At 48.4% G+C, this 21,448-nt stretch overlaps 1 pseudogene; it reads right to left on the reverse strand.

The window, feature by feature from the left end:
• Positions 1 to 1,184: 1,184 nt before the first annotated feature.
• Positions 1,185 to 21,448, reverse strand: part of LOC149357376 (uncharacterized) — a 46,734-nt pseudogene continuing 26,470 nt past the window's right edge.

Below are 21,448 nucleotides of genomic sequence, written 5' to 3' on the forward strand. Positions count from 1 at the left end.
ACTCCGGAAGACACCTGTGTAAAAAATGGTGCTATAACCATTAGCAAAAACCAATTGTGAACGATTAAGTAGACATTCAATCCATTTCAATAAGTTAGTCAATATTCAGGTGTTTCAGTTTGATGAGGCAAAAGGTTGTGACATACATTGTCGAAAGCCTTCGAAAAATCCAGAAATATACAGTCAGTTAGTGACGATAGGTCTAGAATACGATGCAATGCATGTGTAAACGATATTAACTGTGTTTCGAAAGAGTAAGTTTTTCGAAAACCATGTTACGCTGACGTAAAAAAGGAGTTCAATTAAATGAAGTTAACAAGGTTGGTGAGTATTACATGTTTGACCATTTTGGATCAAGTACTGGTAAGGGATATGGGACGATAATAACTACGGGATGCTTTCCTGCCAGATTTGTAGACTGTAACCACCTTTCCGATCTTCCACTCAGTAGGCAGCGTTGACTCACACTAAACAGTTTCTCACCCTTAAGGGTGCAAATCAGTTTGTCCCCAGACGAACACCCTTTGCACCCAATTGGGTGCTTGAAAAAGGGTGCTGAGAAAGGGTGCAGACATCAGCATCCTTAAGGAAGGGTGCACAGCATGAAATTTTAAAGGGTGTAAAGGTTGCACCCTTACTAAAGGGTGCTATTTTAGCCATAACACCCTTCAAAATGGGTGTTAGAAGAGTGCTCCGCATTGATTCACCGAACAAGCAAAAGGCTAGGATTGATGCATGAGAGCAAATGTGCCCATATGTGTAGAACGGTCGAATCTGCAGACAGTGCTGGTTGACAGGCCACTGCTGGCAACTGCGATGCATTGCATGATGTTCTATAGCTACCCAGTTTTTTGGATCATGCATGCGGTGCATCAATCGACGGCCCCTCCATGCATGTGCTGGATATGCTTGGTCACCATCCAGACATGCCTGCAAGGAAAAATTTATTATGGCAAACAATGCTGACCACTTCAAAGGTAACATATACTCCCTTGACAAAGGCAGATAATACACATCATGCAGCACTGGGCCACATTTTCCTCATTTGGGGCATGTGCAGCACAGGGAGCCTTGTATATATGCATATCAGAGTGGAGATGAGTGAGTGCATATGAGGCTACAGTTTTGGCATAACAGAGCAAATTTATTAAAAACACCAAAAAACACTTCACACAATGCCACTACATACTGAAGAAAAATACACATCACCTCGACTACACTTAATTACTAGGGCCCGGAACTTTAGGTATTTGCCTAAACATGCCTATAAATGCCTAAATGGGGGATTTTTGCACTTGCCTGCCTTTTTGGCATTTTTTAAGAAATCGTACCTATTTGACCGTACTTGTTGCCTATAAATGCCTAAATCCGGCATTTCAGTCCTAGGTGCCGTTCTCCAATTTTTTAGACATCTTTCTAAGTACAGTGAAAGGCACGCGCCGATGCACGCACAAAAGGCGCGGGTCTAGCCAAACCTTTTTCTCGAAGTGTAACTGGCGCAACTAAGCAGGTTGTATATCTGCTTGAGTGTAACCCGACACCCGAACCGGCGCCGTCCAGCCGGCAACCGTAGCCTCAGCGCGCGCAAGACTAGCACACTCGCACGCTCACTGCTTGCTCGTCACTCGGTCGACTCTCGACCGCCTACTCCTCCACAAGGAAGGGCCACTTCTCTGCCTACCACTTCCAAAACATGTGACATTGACTTGAGTGGCCTCACAAACTTTGCTTTGTCAGCGCTCTCCATTTCATTTCATATTGACATGCCGAAAGAAAAGGTATCGAGAGGCCCTCGTTGCAGGCACTGGGTTTCGCAGTTTGGAAATGCTTTTTCAACTGATGGAACTCTGCCATTCTGCAAAGGGTGAGAAGCTTCAGTACCAAGAGGGAAGCGATGCCATGTAGCGCAACACGTCGCTACCAACAAGCATATTGCAAACCTGAAGAGAACGACGGAGGGGACATCGCAGCTCCTACTGGCAGAGGCTTTCAGCAGTAGTTCGGCAGCAAAGGAATCGTCATTTGCCACAGAGTTGTGTCAAGCATTTTTGGAGGCAGATATCCTGTAATGGAAACTAACTAACAGTGGTTTTCGGATTTTTGTGGAAAAGTACACGAAGCAGCATGTTGCAGATGAATCAACACTTCGTAAGAGATACGTGAAAGAGTGCTACGAGGATACTCCCGCCAAAATCAGAGATGAAATTGGGTGTCAGTCGACGAAAACGCGGACGCTAGCGGACGGTATGTGGCCACCTTCATCGTCAGAACACTGAGCCCAGAGAAATCCAGACGAGCAATCCTGCTCAACTCAGATGTTCTTGAAAATTTCAGCCATTCGACGACAGCGCGTTTTTTCACTTCATGTCTGGAGCCTCTATGGCCAGGAAATATTCAGTATGAGATGATACTTTTGTTCGTTACGGATGGTGCATACTACATGTGCAAGGCAGGAATGGGACTGATGCTTTCATGCTGCAAGATGGTTCACCTGACCTGCGATGTCTATGAAATGCATCGTGTGGCCAAATGTGTCCGACTCTCTTTTCCCCAAGTAGACGAGTTAGTATCTAGCACAAAACAATTGCTGTTTTTAGCGCCACAGCACCTGACATTCCTCTGCCACCAAAGCCTGTTTTGACTCAATGGGGAACATGGACAGACGCAGCAGTATAATAGACACTGCACTCTTAAGTGGTCTGATCTGTCCTTTAGGAAATCAAGGATGACGCTGCGCGTGTGATTAAAACAACAGCTATGTTCCAGGAGGCGAGCATGGAACATGACCTCACATACAGCACTGCAAACTTCTAAACACTTACAGAAAGGATGACAACGTTGGAAAAGGCCGGATTCTCAGTAGATGAATCATTGAAGGCAGTCGAAGAAGTACAGGCAGCACTTCGAAAACTGGAAGGAAAAGGCGCTACTATTCTACGAAGATGCAACAACTGGTAGAAAAAAACAGAGACCTGGAAACAATTTCGCAAATCAGAGACCTTCTAGGTGGAGACGATACGGCCACATCACCTGAACGCCTGAGCCCCTGTGAACTCTTTATGTTTTAGGTTCACCCCACTAACTTCATGTCACGTCGAAAGTAGTTTTTTAAACAACAAAGCTATGCTTAGCGAAAACCGAAGGAGCTCCAAGTTGAAAATCTGAGAATGTGCTTTATTGTCGCGTGATTCAATTGAGGACAGCGTACGCTCCGTGCTTGACTGACAAATCCTGTACTAATAAATAAAAAAGTATTATTCAAAGCGCCTATTTTTGCTTTATAGCACCTATTGCAATATTTTTTAGAGCCTAGATGCCTGCCTATTTCGAGGATCTTTAATGCCTAAATTTCCAGGCCCTATTAATTAAACACTTTTTGCGACTTTATTGCGGAATTTCGTTGCCACCACCCTTGGTGTGCTCAGTGTGAGGCCAAGAAAAAGGCGCTCTAACACTACAAGCGTGTTGAACAACTTCCGGTCGTATTGAACATTAAAGAGCCAGTAGGCCGACAGAACAGCTGCCAGCCCCTCCTCTGCGTTTTTTAACCATAAACAGTTTTTCCCTATCCACCTTGATATGAAGAAATTCCGCCTCTTCAATATGCCGTCCGGTGAAAACTATGCAAGGCGTTGCAGGAACACTCAAGTCCTGTGATGGCAAGAAATATTTCATTGTTAGAAACAGGCCACAAGAGATTAATTCAATCCCATCTCTCCATGCTTAAGTCACCCCCTTCGTAAAGTTATCTGTACGTTATACATTTTTTCAGTACAATACAAAGAATGTTAAGCTTCTCTTACATTTACACATGCAATTTTGGTTTATGTGCAACATTAATTTTTGGACCCCAACCAGCAGCACTCACAATTATTAGATGACAACTTCATTACCTTTATTTATTTATAATACATTTGCTAACCAAAATTACACCATTTCACTGAAGTAACTACATTGATATTAAGCTTCCTCTGTTCATTGCATCACAGTAAAGCTCAGCAACGTCTTAAACCAATGCTTTCAGTAAAGCCCATTAGTTCTACACATGCATTATAGCAGCACAAAATCAAGAAACTTACCTCCTCTCGCACAAACAAAGCTGAGAGCCCGTTCACTTCTTTCACATTTGCAGACAGTATCCGCAAAACCGCAACTGTTAGGATGTCTATAAAAGCAAAACATTTATAGGGAACGCTTCAATGCATTTTTTTAGTATCTTCCTAAAGTTTCCTAATTATGTGACAACGGCTGTTTAGAAAGTGATTTGCTCTGTAACCTGTGCCCACAAGTAACGGAACATTGTTGCTGGGTTAACAGTATATTATTTATGTCTGCTGCATCATGAAGGCCATTCCAACGGGTCTTCAGATATTGTCTAGTACTTGACACAGTGCAAAACGTTCCTTATTTACACATGTAACTCTGCTATACTATTACAACAGTTTATTTCTGTTCCGTACACCAAGCAACATGCCATCAAATTCTTTCCATTCAGGACCAGACACGAGTTGCAAACATCGAAAGAACCAAACCTTTAAACATGGATGAACTCTACTGCTATGCCTATAAGATGAAACCCTGCAAAAATAATTTGCTAGAGAGTGTACGTATTAAATATACCAATAAAGCCTTTGTAACAATACTCACGTCGCGTTCGCAGCCTCTCTGGTGCCATTTCTCCAGCACTTCGGAGAGATTCCATGATGCTTGCTTCACAGGCAATCAGCTGCATATGTGCTAATTTTACAATTTTGTCGATCCCTTCTGCTATGGTTGCTGAAGGGTTGACCTTTGTCAGTTTGTGAAAGTCGCTGCAAAACTGAAAAAAAAAATATAAAAGTGCTTTACAACAAGATCCCAACACATACAAAGCAGTGATTTTACTTTATAATGGCATCAACTGAATATAAGGCAAGGAACTGACAAATGTGCAGTTAAAACAAGCACTCTGACCACAGAAAATACGAACACAACCTTATTTCTGGAGGTGCACTTGGGCCTGAAAACGTTGATTCACACACGAAAGAAAACCAAAAGTTATGGTGATGACAGTTTAATCTTGGCACAAGCACAGCCTTCGTGACACAGCAAATGAGTCTTCTGCCCAAATGCATTTGAGCACTAGCTTTTTCTCTACATCAATTTTTTGGAAGCAGTAGCTGACCGTTTTTTTGTACTACAAAAAACATGAGTTCGTAGAAGAGATGTCAAATCTCAAGAAATGTTGAAAGCTAGGAAAAAGGCAATTCTTTATTTTCTTCCCCAGAAGAATGCAACATTTGGAAAAAAAAGCGATAAAGCACATTTTCATTCAACAAACTTATCTTGCAAATCAGAAATAAGTAAAGAATTTTGTTGGCACCAGAGCAAAGCTACTGCAAATCCTTTTGAGGAAAACTTAGTGGCAATGCATAGAAACCAGTTAATGCAAAGCGCAGCATCAGTCTACCCAGCATGACATTTCAGTGACTAACGTTCGGCCGCCGATTCCAAGGTCGGCAGTTCGACCCCGGCCACTGTGATTGTATTTCAATGGAAGCGAAATGTAAAAACGTCCGTCTGCTATGGGATGTGAATGATGTTAAAGAATCCCAGATGACCTAAATTAATTCGGAGCCCTCCAATACCGTGTACTTCAAAGCCCTGACTTGCTTGAGAACATTCAATCTCATAATCAAAAGAGTATACCGGGGCCACTGAAGTCTGCTTTAGTGGAGAAATGCAAAAGCAATGTGCACTACTGCTGTTTCTGTTGGTGCGTTTGTGCAATTTAGTTCGCAGTGGCCACCAAACCGCCCACCATTCAGAGCTCCTCCATGGGCCAATCCCCATACTATATGCAGAATTAGACATTCTCTACTGAACGTTCACAGACACCAGTGAGAGCTCATGCCACTGCCAGTGCAGTGGTGCAGCAGTTAAGCGAAGCTCCAATGCATTGGCAAGTAGCTCTGCCTGCCACAAGCACCCATACGGATCATGCGACCCATGTTGCTCTCCTACTAGGAGTGCGCACTTTCTGTTCACACACTTGACGCACAGAACACCGCGTCATGAGCCAAGAAATGCTTTCGCATTAAAAATGGCAGTCATTTCCTCGGCTAGGCAAAGTCAAAGCAGCGTGGTAGTTCGAGCTGCTTTTACTGATATGCTTCGTTTTTTTCACTTGGTTTTGCATCTTAAAACGTTGCCACGCTGAGGAGTGTAGGGTGTGTCTTCCTTCATGGGCTACACCCCCCACCCCACCTGATACTGTCCAAGCTTACAACCTGATTACCACCTGCGTGGTGGTTCTTGCTTACTATGTTGTTAGTACCTGCCCGGTGATTACTACTTAGTCGCCTGAATGTGTGACATCAGCATAAATTACCCATAGTGCGTCCCCCACTGGAGGTAACGCAGTGAGCCCTGGCTTACGAAACACACAACAGCTAAATGCAGGAACTGCTAGTAGAAGTGTAGTAGAAGTGCTAGCAGAAGAGTAGCAGTAACAAAATTATTGCATCACTATGACGTCATCACTAGGGAAAAAAAATGTATGCTCATGCGCCTTTTCTTGCATTAAGGTTCGAGAGCATGTAGGTACACAACGCTTTGTATGCATTCCCCCCGTAGAGCAGCTCAGTGTGCACATTACCGAACTGTGACCAGTTTTTTTTTTTTCACAGCCCGCAATCTTGGGATCAGCAGCCAAGTGTCAAAGCCACTGAGCCACTGTGGCAGCACCACAACCAACCGCTGTACTCAACGACATTATACCACAAAACACACTGATCATGTTACTCCACCGCAACTTCATAGCCCCAAATCCACAGGTGCAACGTATGCACTCAATTACTCATGACTTTTTGTTTCCCTTATGTCTGTTGGCAAGTCTGCCTACTCATTTTTTTTTACTCTCCGTGATTACACGTGGACACACCTGCTCACATCGCAAGCCTGCCACGGCTGCAACTACAGTACCGTAGAAACGCGTGTAAGGGCCACACACTGTTTTCACGAAGGAAATATTGAAAAAAAAAAAAGACCCGTGTAAGGACCGCACCCAAACTTTCCATGACCCACACAATGCACGTGCCGTGGCCTCCGTGATCAGCTCCGGCTACGAGCAATGGTGGACTTGATCGCGGAGGCCACACACATGCACAGGAGCTGGCCAACCATGGATGGCACCCAAGGCCACGTCTCATCATCATCATCATCAACTTTTTCTTCCGCCGCGAGTCCTGCTATCCATATTGGCATCAGTATCACGAGCTCCAGCTTTCTGTGGCTGTCAAAGGCACGGGAGTTGTGGTAGTGTGTTAGTTCACTGCAGTTGTGGCTTTCGTGTGCTGCTGCCAAACATTGCAATTTTAGCATGATGGGCAAGCACCTTAATATCTACATGGCTGAGGGTTTGCTCTTGGCCACGACAAGTACGCGGCAGGCAGGGAATTTGACGTGGCTGAGAAGTGCGTCCGATGATAATGCAACCAAAAGGACGCATTGAAGAACACAAGCTGCAAAAAGTGCGCTTTCAGAGGCAAGCCGTGCAAGTTTCCTGAACTGGAAGAAGAGTTGCTCTGCTATGTGATGGAAGTGTGGAACAGTGGCTATGCATTGACAGCGGACATGATGCGCAACTTCTTGTGGGATGAGCATGCGCACAGCACCAGCTCGGAGTCTGAAGACTACGCGAGTGATGATTGAATGTATAATAAGTGCTGTTCATTCCCTGAATGGTGTGTTTTTACATACAATTTTTTTCTCGCACATTGTGTGTATGGGCCGCACCCCAAAAATTGGCCCATCTGAAAAAAAGCCTTTATATGGTATTATAAAGGCATTACCAAAGGCCCCGGCCAAGAGTTAAGGCACCAACCTGAGTCCACTGCACCTGCTGGCTGTCGTCCTCAGGCAGCAGCCGTGCCAAGGCAATGCACGACAGACAGGCCGCATCAGGTGTCAGCCCTTCCACTGCTGCCAGCAGGGTGTCCTCCAGGGCAGTGATGTTCCAGCTCTGGCCCTGGGCAAGGGAGGCAATGTGGCGCCAATGTCAGAGCACAGATCAATGGCTGAACCACTTTTTCCCACAACAGCATAGCTGCTGCTGCAAGTAAAGGTGGTGTCAACCTTTCACACACCGGCTGTCAGTAAACATGTCCTAGCTTTCAAAGTGCCAATGTCCATTCACATTTTCCCACTGCAGCTGTGAGACAGATGATGCACAGCAGGCAATGGTGCCTCCAAACACTAGAGAGAGAAACAAGCCTCATGAAAGTTTACCTTCCATACTGAAGGCCAGGCCCAGTATGAAGACATGGGAGATCTGGCAGGTGCAGTATGGAGACACAGGAAGGTAAACTTTGTACATTGTGTACCAACCCCCTGAAGTGCAGGACCGATTTCAACATGGTCTTTCCAGCCAGCAATTTGCTTCCTGTGAAGTTGTGCATAACAAACCATTGCCTTAAGTCTGGGGCCACTGTCAGTGTCTCCTTGTGTATTAGACCCATGTCAACCTGGCCAAAAGGGGAGAGGCACGAAGCAGCTCAGAGGTACAAGAAGGAAATCAAAAATCACTACGTCACCGGGCCAAGATATACAGGTGTCCACAAATGGTTTCGGAACATGACAAAAAACAAAAAAATGCTCAACTGCTTGGCTCTCTAGGCACGCAGCCTAGAACTAAAGGATGTGCTCTTCACTTTCCTGTGGTAGCTGCAGATTGTAACCCTATATAGTATCAGGCCATCCCTCCAGGCAGTGATTAAATTGAGCTTCTGTTATGGCATCCGTGTTCCAAAAACTTCTTTGGGCACCTGAACTTATAGGTCAGGAAGGCGTTCCCTGCCGGCAACATCAAAGAGCTATTAAGAAAGCATCTGCCAGATCAAGAAGTGGCATACTGTGGCAATCTAATACTTTCACTTGCAATCTAATCTAACGCAGCCAATCCAGAGAAAGCCCTTCCAAAAAGATGATCTGAAAGCACATAATACTTTAAGCTACAATAGTGTTCATCTTTTTTCCTTTTCCTCCTCCAGTTGTGTGTCCGGCAGAGCACACAGTGACATATGGCCCACCATGGCCACATCACTCTGCATACTTGTGTGTAGGAGTGTACAAATATTCGACAATTTTGAAGATTCAATCGAATAGCACAGTATTCGATATTCGCTTCAAACCAAATTTTCAGTATTCGAAGTATTCGTCTCGTGCGAATAGTGTTTCCGGGACGCTTGCCCACTTGCTTTATGTGGTTTTGGTTTTGAGTATTGCCGCATAGATGGCTTTTTTTTTATCATGCTTTCAATGCTCAGGGGTCAGTCAATATGCAAATCACAGCCAGGTCGGACTGCAAACCCAGCTACAAACTAAAGAAAAAAAGAGGTCCACGCGCTATTGCAGAAGATCCTGCGTGGCCGTCTTCGAGCCTCCGAACTAAGTTAGTTGCTGCCATAAGTCACGTCGCTGCCACCATGTCGAGGCAGACACACTGAAGGAAGAACACAGCAGACAATCGTCTAAGCTTCAAACCAAGAAACCACAATTTACTGCCAGCGAAGCCTTTATATACTCTGGCTGGTGGTGCCATTATCGACGAGCTAGGACACCATAGGTATTCGAACGCGGGCATCACTTGGCCACCTTCATCGGATCGCTAGTTCAGTCCGACGGAACTCCACAGCATATTTACTGCAGAGGCACGTGGCAAGTCAGTGCACCAAATGTGACTGCCTGGCTCAGTGTTCGACATTTGACCCATTCGACCACTGGTTCAATCGTTGGCACCATGGTCAATGCGTCTATGAAAGGCAATTCAATATGGAGCTACTTCATGAAAGCTGCCCCCGGCAATGAGGCTCGCTGCTTGAAATGCAAGGCCGTTTTGAAGACACCAACAGGGACGACGACAACATTCTAAACGCATTTGAAAAGGCACCCGAATTTCTTTAGGGCCTACTAGGACGACTGTCAAGCATGCAAATGCACTGCCACCTTGACAAAGGCGAGCTGGCCGAGTGTTCAACAACCATCAGTAGCTGAAAAATGAAGGCGGCTGTACCGAAAGCGCAACAGATGACAAAGACGGTCGGCTGATTCACTACACACGGTATGCACCTGCACTCCATCACTGAGGAGCCTGGCTTTCTTGACATGATGAAACTCGCCATGCCCAATTACACAGTGCCGTCACAAACAACTTTCTCGGGGGTCATCACCAAAAAAAGAAGAGGTGCGAACGAAGCTTACAGAGGTCTTTGGAAGCGGAGTGGAGTCCTTCTCGATCACTATGCATAGTTGGACATTGCAAGTGAATGACCGCTATGCAAGTTTCACTTGCCATGTGATGAATAAGGCGTTTGTGCAACATGTACATATACTGGCCTGCACTAAAATGGTGGACGCTTACAGCGCTGAGAGCTTGGCAAAGTTCATCGGAACTGTAATAGAGGAGTATGAACTTTTGTCTGAAGGAATGGTGTCAACCTTTGTAGTCACTGACAACGAGAGAAATTTTGTTTTGGCGGTTGCGCGATAGTCATGGCAGGGTGTGCTGTGCTTTGGCCACACGCTTCAGTTGTGCATCAGTGATGTCCAAAAAAATGTGGCAGGGCTTGCACAGCTTTGTGCAAAAGCAAGGGCAACAGTAGGTCGGTATAAGCGAAGTGCCATGGCTCAAGCACGCCTTAATGAAATTCAGAAAAGCATGCTTTTGGATTGTCTTGAAGTAGTGCAGGACGTGCAGACATGTTGGAACAGCGAACATGCCATGATGGCCAGACTTCGCACCCCTATTACTGTGGAACTCTCAGAATTTGATGAGGTTGGAAATCTCACCACACAAGAGTGGAAGCCACTAACAGCATCAGTAAAGGTCTTGCAACTGCTTGATCAGGCCACAAGTGAACTGTCTGGGGACAGCTACCAAACTAGAGTCTCAAGTTATCCTGCTGCCTGAATGCTCAAGCATCGTTCTTGCACAGCATTTGAATGATTATGATGCAGCATGAATTGCATCCAGCCTACTAAAGAGCACCAAGTCTAGATTTCCGGACAACAAGATGTCTCAGCTTCCAGCATTGGCCATGCTGGCTGACCCTAGGTACAAAGATGCACGCTACACTGTCGAAGCTGAAAAGAAATGGGCGCTTGGTCTCCTTGTGGAGGCAGCAGAAGAGACGGTGCTAGTGCATCAGCATGCTGAACTGCCAGGCAGAGGCTGCGCATCTCCAAGACCTTTGGGTGACTTTGTGTGGTGTGCCTTCAGCAAATTTAGTTCCGATGAGAGCTGCCGACCACGCCATACAGTGAAGAATGAAGTCGCAGAGTACTGGAAAAACCCCCTTCTTCCGCAGTGTGAAGACCCTTTGGCATGGTGGAGGACCAACGGCAGCCACCTGTACCCACCCATAGCACCACTTGCACGCAAATGCCTCTCAAGCCCAGCAACGCAGACTACCAGCGAAAGGCTGTTTTCAGCTGCAGGAAACATCGTGCGCTGTCAGAGAGAGAGCCTGCTCACCCGTCACGTAGACCAGCTTGTGTCCTTGAACAAGAACATTAAGATTGGAGCATGCTGGGCTGTTAATGGCAGCTGTCACCCGGAAGTGCAGAATGTTTTTTTTTTATAATTGTTCTTAGTGCTCTTGCTGCAGTGTAGTGCAGTTACTCCTGTGGTTTCAACTACTGGCTGTACTAATGGCACCGTTCTGTTATACTCTCATTTTTCGTATTTTATCTCTAATTTCTCATTAGAAAGCAGGTGGTATTTTTATGTGTTTAACTTTTGATTAACTAAGCAACTAAAAATTGTTCTTCACTCACTTTAGGTGCTTCCTTAAAATTTTGAAGAGCGGCTTTAAATAAAGCCTCAGTGCAATATGTACTAGCTTTGTGTGTTGGAAAAATAAATGGGTTTAGAAATGCGCGCTGTCATTCAGCCTCTTTTTAGTGCCAGAAGTACTATTCGAACTATTCGCTTCGAAATTATTCAAAGAAAATCCTATTCACTTTGAATTCGCTTCGAACCAAAAAACCACTCTTCGCACACCCCTACTTGTGTGTGTACTTGTGTTATTCCTCACGCTGGCATTTCCACATCAGCCCTGTCCTTCCTTCCACCTCTCTTGACTCACATGTTTGTTTTTGCCTGCTCTTTATTTTGCAAGGTTACAATGAAAGGGTGCCAATCACAGATAAAACTAGACAAATCTCAGATAGAAGACTACAAAAGGTGCAGATTTCAATGAAGAACGCGAACACTGCACGCACACAAATTCACATGCCCCTCACTTGACAGCTATACCACCAACAGTAGCCATTTTCTGCCCCATGGCAGCAGGTGGCACAGCTTCTGTGCCCAGCTAACTTGTGCTATTCTTATACGGATGAACAAGTGCAAGGGGCAGCCAGTGATGCCCGCACCTTTCCGAGGTCGAGGAAGCCCTTGCTCTGAAGCACCTGGTCAAACTCCCGAGACATGAGGCCAACGCAGTCCTGCAGCAGGCGGTTGGCCAGAGAGAGTGCCGACTCTGCCCATCGCACCCGGGGCAGGGTCACAGAGAGGCGCTCACAATTCAGAGCCATGTCAATGGCCGTCTCTGCTGTCTGCACATGGAGAAACAACGGCCAGCCCAAGTCATCACAGGGTCCACAACAACAGTAAGTGCACGCCTATTCTGTCCAATGCAGCAAGTAGGCATTTTTTCTCTTATCTAAACAAAAAAAAAATTCAACAACTGGTACAAGAAAGAATGCAACAAGCCAACAAGATAAAGAAAATCTGGCAACAATATGAAGCAACAACTTTGAAAAAGAAAAAAAAAAGTGAAGAATAAACAAGCAATGGCATGAAATTTCATGACAGTCACAACAGAAGCAAATGCTTTCTGAGAAATTAATTGTTTAAAGGAACTGACTCTGCAGCATGTATTACTAACCACATGGGCTGGCTATGTCAAACAAATACTACCTACAAGTCTTCATGAAGCTGTCAGCTCTCACTTGAAAAGGAGGAGAAAAAAATAAAATTTAAGCTTTCTACTTCACTGTTGGCTTATCAATTAGCAGAAATGAACCAGAGCAAGACTTGAGTTAGTCTGCCAAACTCAGCGTTTAAAAGCAAAGCAGAGGGCTAAAAAGAACGCCCAAATTAAACAATTGATTGGTGGTATTTAGGGTTTAATGTCCCAAAGCTGCACGTGGGCTAGGAGAAAGAGTAATGAAGAGGTCCAGGGGAGTTTTAACCACCTAAAGTTCTTTAACATGCAATGACATTGCACAATACACGGGCGCCTTGCATTCCACCTCCATCGAAAAGCCACCACCGAAGCTGTTGTTGTACCAGCATCCTCAGGCTCAGCAGCCAAGTGCATTAACCATTGAGACAGCATCTGGTCGGTCGACTGCTATCATCAGTATGTACTGGTGACGCACCGCCGGACACGACACCTTCAGCACGTGAATTATGCCTTTGTCAAGTGGCTGGTATTGCTCGTCGCTTTTGGCGGCAGAAGAGCGTGGTGTGCCACATAGTTGTCGAGCACGAGAAGGACCATTCTTTTTTTCGAAATGTCATCATAAAACTCAACAAGCCACTTGCACGCAAGTTGCCTGTCATCCTCATGCCTCCTCTAAACTTATGCCTAGTGACACTATTCAAAAAAAAAAAAGTCATGCACCATTCAGATTTTTCTGCTATGCATGTAGCGTATGAGAATGTAGCTTCCAAAGCACTGCGCCTTGCAAGTTTACCCAATGACAAATGGCGAGCACCGGTCGCTGCCTTGCATGCTCCTTCACAGAAAGCCGCTAATGCGAAGCTTGCTCCACTTTCCACCGGCGCTAAGTGTCTCCTTTCAAGGCGTGAGATTTTGCCGGCCGCATCCGATAAAATGTTTTGTCGGCATTTCATATGTTCTGTATTTCTCATCTGCTGATGATTTTACTGTTCACGCTTTTTTGTGTTGGTGCATTATTTTCATAGGCAGAGGAGCGCTGCCGGAGCTGATTGCGGAGGTCACGGTGGCAGGGAGAGAGTGACGTAGCGATTAGAATGCTCGTCACTCTCCGCTCCTGCAAGAAGTGCTGTTTTTCGACTGCCGGCAGAGTTTACACCGCCTAATCATTCGCTGTAACCGAGCTGTGCAGCCACAGGTGTTCATTGTATCTGAGATGCAATGCCATTGCTCTAATGCATATTTTGACGGTAGCACTGCCCTTGTTCGTAATAAGCGAGTGTTCGTTACAACTGTGTCCATTATAAGTGTTATAAATGGGCTGGAGTGTATTTAATTATTAACACAATATAAATTGTCTAAAGGATTAAGGGGGGACACTGGTCTTGAAAAAAAAAATTTTATTAATGAAGTCACAGTTACGAAATCTTCAGGGAATATGTATTTTTGTGTGCTGATTCTAAATGTGTCATTTAATTTCATGTAAAACATTTCCTTGAGCAATTATGCACTTTTTATGCTAGTATTTTGTGGAGAGTTTTGAAGAAAATTTGCTGCGGGAAACTCGCTGAAATGTCTGCCATTGGGTTCTCTTGACACCAAGGAATACAATAAGGGTGAAATTGTCTTCCTGCCTATCATAGAACTTGAGTTAGAGTTTTGAAGTTGTCGCTTCAGAAATGAGAAGGAAAGTGTGTACAGTAAAAGCTCGTTAATTCGACACTGACGGGACCGCGAAAAATTGTCGAATTATCCGAATGTCGAATTATCGAACGAACAACAAAAAACAATGTTTGCCGCAAGAGGACGTATACCTTTATTTGGCAAGGAAATCTGTAATCACCGTCCGCTTTTTCGAGCGAATTTGAGCGACTACGATAGCTCTAACAGCTGCCAGGTGCTCCGCGGCGCGTGTGGCACACGCGCAGTCAGGGATTTGTTCACAGAAGTCCTCCCGCACGCACCGACAAGGCTTCTGCGGCTTCTTTCACCGTGTACTTTGGCATTTGGGGCAACTGCTCACAATCGTAAATCGTCGTTGTTGTCAGCGCCTGTGTCAGCTGACAGGACACGAAGGCGAGGCGCCCAGGCCCTGCGCGGCGCTACCCACCGGAAAGCAGCGCGGGGAGGAGGTGAAGGGAGCGCCGCTCCCCGCTTATCTGTTTTTTCAACCAGCGTCCGGGGCGGGGGGGGGGGGGGGGGGGGGGGGGCGGTCTTATCTTTCCTCTCATCTTTTAACTCTCCTCTTATCTGCACGGGGACTGTGCACGGGTGTCTTATCTTTTCTCTATCTTTTTCTCTGATCTTTTAACTCTCCTCTATCTGCACATGGCAGCGGTGGTGGCTGAGCCAGTAGGCAATCCCTTGCGATTTCCTTTCACCCTTCTCTCAGTCGCAACAAAACAGCAACAACAAGTAGCGCAGTAAACACGCTGACAAAGCGCGCATTTACCAAAAAAGGCGCCGTAAATAACCGCGATAGCGACTGCTGCGACACAACAAAGCACAAAAAAAAAAGACGCCAGCCGCTTGGGCCGCCGCTAACTCGCTTCCTCGGATGGATGGACAGATGGATGGATGATATGACCATAGGGATGGCCTATCAGCTGTACAGTAGCGCCGCTCATGGCAGTGTTTTTTTCTTTTTGCTCTCGGCACACCGGCTTGGCGGGCTGCGGAGTGAAGTCGAATTAACCGACGCACGGCAGAATTTGTTCGAATTAACGAGAGTTTCGCCCCATAGACTCCTATGTATAATTGTAGGGACCTCGCGCGCGCGTCGAATTATCCGATTTGCCGAATTAACGGGGGTCGAATTAACGAGCTTTCACTGTATTCCTGTTTATGAAGTGGCAGCTTCAGTACCCTATTACTCAAGTTCTATGAGAGCCAGGATGATAATTTTACCCTTATTGTATTCCTTGGTGTCAAGAGAACCCAATGGCATATATTTCAGCGAATTTCCTGCAGCAAATTTTCTTCAAAACTCTCTGCAAAATACTTGCACAAAAAGTGCATAAGTGCTCAAGGAATTGTTTTACATGAAATTAAATGTCATATCTAGAATCAGTGCACAAAAATACATGTGCCCTGAAAATTTCATAACTATGACTAAATTAATAGAATTTTCTTTTCAAGACCAGTGTCCCCCCTTAATTGCCATCAAGGTGTACTCTTCTGGAATGGAACAAATTAAATCCACAAACATAATCACAAGTGCACAAACAATAACTTAAAAATACCTGAAGCTCTCTTCCATTTAGGTCTAACAATATCAGACAAACTGCTTTCACTGAATGGGAGCTCAACGCTCGAGTCGTCATGCATGTGTTTTATGTTCACGCTGTTCCAGTATCTTGCACTTGGTATCCAGACAAGCTGCATTCTACAGTGGACTCCTGAAGGAAAGGAAGAATCTGCTCTGCCAAAGCAGAAACACCCAAATCTGCCGCTACCGTGCACTGGGGCCCAAGCAGCAGCAACCCACCAGTGCCTGGAGGGTGGCTGCGTAGCACTGCTGCTGCCAGTGCTCGGGAACGGTGGCAAAGGCCCGGTGAGGCCACACCCGAACGTAGTGGCGTCCCGCCCACTGAACCGCCCGGGCTTGCAGCTCCCGCAGCCCACTGCAGCAAGGTGCCATCTGCAGGCACTCGGCCACACCAGCTATGCACTGGCTGCATGGCTGCCACAGGGAGAGCAAGGGACACAGGCACGGGAGTTAATTGAGGCTCTCAACGAGAGAGATAGAGAGAGAAAAACAAAACAGCACACAGTCTGACTGTCATTACTAGAGACTGCACCTTTAGGCACTAAATTTCAGGGTGGCAGAAGCAAGCGCGTGAATCCACGTTTTAGACACCAAATGGGTAAAAAATGCAGAAACTGAAAATTCCGCTGAAAATGCAACAGATTTTGAGAAAAGCGAGCATAAACTACCTCTGTGCCAAGAAAACTGACGATGCGCCTTTTTTGATGTGAAAAAAAAAAAAAAGTGAGCTGCTGGAGGCAACCATTCATGTGCTGTCCATCAGCATGATTGGGACATGAGGAATTGCAGCAAAGCCTGTGCATAGATTTCAGCTAGCCCACTGCTTGCATTACAATACTATCTTGAAAGTTGAAAGGAGCATGAGCAAAGAGACAACGTTTAATAACCACACTTTCTGGCTCACAATGTGACATGCAGTCAAAAAGGCATGAAAACTGTGGGTTTCTACGTGGACACAGGCCACCACCCACCGCGGGTTCGAGCTTCGCGCGAGCCAAGGGCCCCGATCAGCCGTCACCACACACACACTGGGACACCGTTGCAGCGCACTCAACCTCCGCTGGGAGGAGAGCGATTCGCCGCAAAGAAATAAGCCTCCAAGTTCACAAAGGAGACGTTTATTCACGTCGTCCTTCAGCAGGTACACACGCACTCAATAGTCACCCCGTCCCGGGGGGCGCGCGAGGAGCAAGGCTCCGCTGCGCGCACGAAGCGACTCGAGCAATGTGCGCCGCTAGCACGCCGCTGCAGGAGAATGTCCCCGCGGCAGTGCTGTGATCTCTCTCTCGTGTCGACCGTTGGGCCGGTTGCGAGAGAGAGTGGGCATTCAACGCAAGGTACGCCTGTCAGAGGTCGCTGGACCCCGCTGGACAGGCTCGAGCCGCTGCAGGTCAGAGGACACGTGCGGGCGAGCTCGAGTAAGCACTGGTCCGAGCGGCAAAGCCGGCACGGACAAACAGTAACGTACGCACCTTACGCTGTCTCGGAGGGATCCCTCTCTCTCGGCCCCGCTCGGACGGTCGCGGGATGCGTGGCCGCCCAAAACGGGTCCCGGATTCCCGCCAAAAGGCGCCAATGGCAAAGGCCCTTGGGGAGCCGGGGCGGAGCTGTGGCTAAATGACAGTGATTAGTCACCCAGCCGCCTCTCCACCGCCTGAGGCACAGGCCACCACCCACCGCGGGTTCGAGCTTCGCGCGAGCCAAGGGCCCCGATCAGCCGTCACCACACACACACTGGGACACCGTTGCAGCGCACTCAACCTCCGCTGGGAGGAGAGCGATTCGCCGCAAAGAAATAAGCCTCCAAGTTCACAAAGGAGACGTTTATTCACGTCGTCCTTCAGCAGGTACACACGCACTCAATAGTCACCCCGTCCCGGGGGGCGCGCGAGGAGCAAGGCTCCGCTGCGCGCACGAAGCGACTCGAGCAATGTGCGCCGCTAGCACGCCGCTGCAGGAGAATGTCCCCGCGGCAGTGCTGTGATCTCTCTCTCGTGTCGACCGTTGGGCCGGTTGCGAGAGAGAGTGGGCATTCAACGCAAGGTACGCCTGTCAGAGGTCGCTGGACCCCGCTGGACAGGCTCGAGCCGCTGCAGGTCAGAGGACACGTGCGGGCGAGCTCGAGTAAGCACTGGTCCGAGCGGCAAAGCCGGCACGGACAAACAGTAACGTACGCACCTTACGCTGTCTCGGAGGGATCCCTCTCTCTCGGCCCCGCTCGGACGGTCGCGGGATGCGCGGCCGCCCAAAACGGGTCCCGGATTCCCGCCAAAAGGCGCCAATGGCAAAGGCCCTTGGGGAGCCGGGGCGGAGCTGTGGCTAAATGACAGTGATTAGTCACCCAGCCGCCTCTCCACCGCCTGAGGCGGGAGCAAGGGAAAGAGGAGAAACAACGCGGGCGGCCGGCACAGCCGCGCAAAGGCGACGGCGGAAAGCCAGATTCCCACATCCCCCTCTCCTTAAATGCCCTCCTACCCATCGGCGAAGCACGCGGCCAAAAATAAAGAAATCAATACACAAAAAAAACTACACTTCAGTTCCAAAATAAAGAAATGAATACACAAAAAAAAACTAGCTACACTTCAGTTCCAGCCAGAACAATGTAAAAAAACAAAGGAAAAACAAGGCAAACAACACTTGCATACGCTTCAGTAAATCAAAACAGCTTGCAGATTATATACACGGTACACAAGAAGATGTGAATAAAACTGTACAGCTATGTGACAGGTGGATGTCAGCCTCAAAGTTCGATGGCGCGGCAAATTGGGCGGTCGGCGACTCACCGCTCGCAGACTTCAAGTTGAACGCGTTGGGAGGGCCGACGACTGATGGCGGTCTTCTTTCCGTTGATGTAGGGTGTGTTGATGACGACGGGGCCGCGGCAGAGCACTGACCTCGCGCCCTTGGACACGACATCACGTTCGGGCACAAGAGAGTTAGTGCACCCCTTTCACGCCGGCTGAAACGGGCGAGGACGTTCGGCGGCATCCAGATGTGTAACCTTGTCCACAGCGAGGGGTCCTTCTCCTCCTCGCGCTCACGCAGAAGGACACAACGGCACAACTCACAGGCGTCGCCTTGGCTCATGGTTACGCGCGCACACAGCCACAGCCGCAAACACGCATACACCGGCACGTGCGCGGACGCTGGTCGGCGACAACGATCCCCTCATCAGAAGCGTCCAGAGGCGCCGCGGCGAGGGTCAAAGGGTGCACTTTCCGCCCCCCCATCGCCCCAAACGCCCCGCCAACTTCCCCTCCATACGGGCCGCACAAAACTCGCACCGCGACACACGGCTCCTTAACGAGCCAACCACCCACAGTCCGGCCGGAAATGAGAAAAGGCGCCGTACAAACGACAGGCAAACTCTGCGCTTCAAAAGATAAGCGCAAGAGAGAGCGGCTGAAGTATACATATGTACAAGTCTGGTCAAAAAAACTGAACGCCAACGCAGACGCATGTTACCTATGTACATCTCGGTACGTTAGAACGAAAACCGACGAACAAGCTGGAAACGAAAGTGGCTAAAAACTGACTAAACAAAACAAATAAATAAACTGATAAACACACAAGGCTGGAACTGAGCATGCTGCAAAAACAACAACAAAAATAACACACCGTGCTTCACCTGGGTAGGGCCTGACGAGAAAGCTCGCCAGCTAGCTGAGGCTGCGTGCCTTCGGTTGCGGAAAAGTCCGCCGTCCGGCATAAATCACACTGGTGACCGTCGCCTCAGATTGTACCGGTGCTGCGTACGCTTGCGTTCCGCAGCACCAGTTGTGCCTTTGCGCTTGCCTTTGATACCAATGGGTACCGGCGCAAGCTCGTCAGACCGTGACGCGTAGGCCTTCAAGTCTATGAACCCCTGCTTGCTCCTGGGGAAAAGGCCCCATCAAATCGCAGGTGGCCATCTGCCACGGACGCACACTGTCAATCGGTTTCATCATTCCAGGCGGCTTGCCGCCCCGTGACTTCACCGCTTGACAGACATGGCAGGAACGGCAATAGCGGAAAATGTCACGCTTCATGCCGGGCCACGTCACCGAATGGCTCAGTTTTGCAAAAACTTTGGAGCCACTCAAATGACCGGCCAGTGGTTCGTCATGAGAGAATCTCAACAGTGCGCCTCTCAGACTTTTGGGGATAACCACCTAGAACGGGTCGATGGACTCGTCATCGGTGGCTATGTACTTCAGCACGAGCCCGTCATGGTCCAGCAAATATGAATCCCCGGGGTTCGCCGCGACACACGCTGGCTTCTGCCCCCCTGCGCCCGCTACAATACAAGTAGCGTCACGGCGCTCCGTCTCCCTGAGACCGTCGCTCACCTCGCGACAAAAGGGGTCATTTTGCTGGGCTTTCAGTAGCTCTTACGGCTGAAAACGATTCCAGTCATCCCAGAGGGGAGCATGGTCTCGTCCCCACTCAGGTTTGCAGCCAAAATTTCCGTTCGCGTCGGCAATTCCGAGGCGCTCACGAAGAGCTTTGCCTCTCGTCCGCTTTGCGAAGCGCTGCTTGCCTGGTTAGCGGAATGGGTTAACCCGTTTGCGGGTTCCCCCTCCTTGCCGCCCGGCGGCTCGTCCGCTGTTTCGCCCCCTCCGCCTACAGGCATCAAGGCGCCGCTGGCGAGTGGGGCACGGGATAGCGCGTCAGCTACCACGTTTGTGCTCCCCTTTCGACACTGCACGGAAAAGTCGTAATGCTGTATCAGGAGAGCCCAGCGCGCCAGCCGACCCGCAGGCTCGCGGAGCCGCATCAGCCAACTGAGCGCACTGCACCCCTGCCTCAGTGGAGGCTTGGGCGGGCTACACGAACGAGGGAGGCAAGGCTCCTAGTTCGATGAGCGGCGTGGTTTCCACAGGGAACCGGGCCAGCGCCTCGCCGTTCCTAGAGCAGAATTGACTGCTCGCGGGGCACGGCTGCTGCTGTTCGAAACTGCCGGTTGCGGCAGCGTGACACGAACTGCTTTCGCACTGGACGGAAAGCTTGCACAGCTGAGGCATGTGACCAGCGGATGCACCGCAGGGTGCTCCCGGTACAGCTCCAATGGGAGCCGCGTGGTCGACATTTTGGGTTGTGCCGCAGTAAACCCCGATGGGGGCCGCGGCCAACCACGGTGTCTAGCTATTCGAAGGAACAGCAGCCAGCGGATCAAACGACGCTACAACTCCGTAGGGAGCCGACATGTAGCTGCCGAGTGCCCCGCTGGGGGTAGACATGGTGCGCAAGCGTG

Source organism: Amblyomma mixtum, chromosome 3 (assembly GCF_055824585.1).
Source record: "Amblyomma mixtum isolate Tamu chromosome 3, ASM5582458v1, whole genome shotgun sequence".
In the NCBI taxonomy this organism is placed as follows: domain Eukaryota; kingdom Metazoa; phylum Arthropoda; class Arachnida; order Ixodida; family Ixodidae; genus Amblyomma; species Amblyomma mixtum.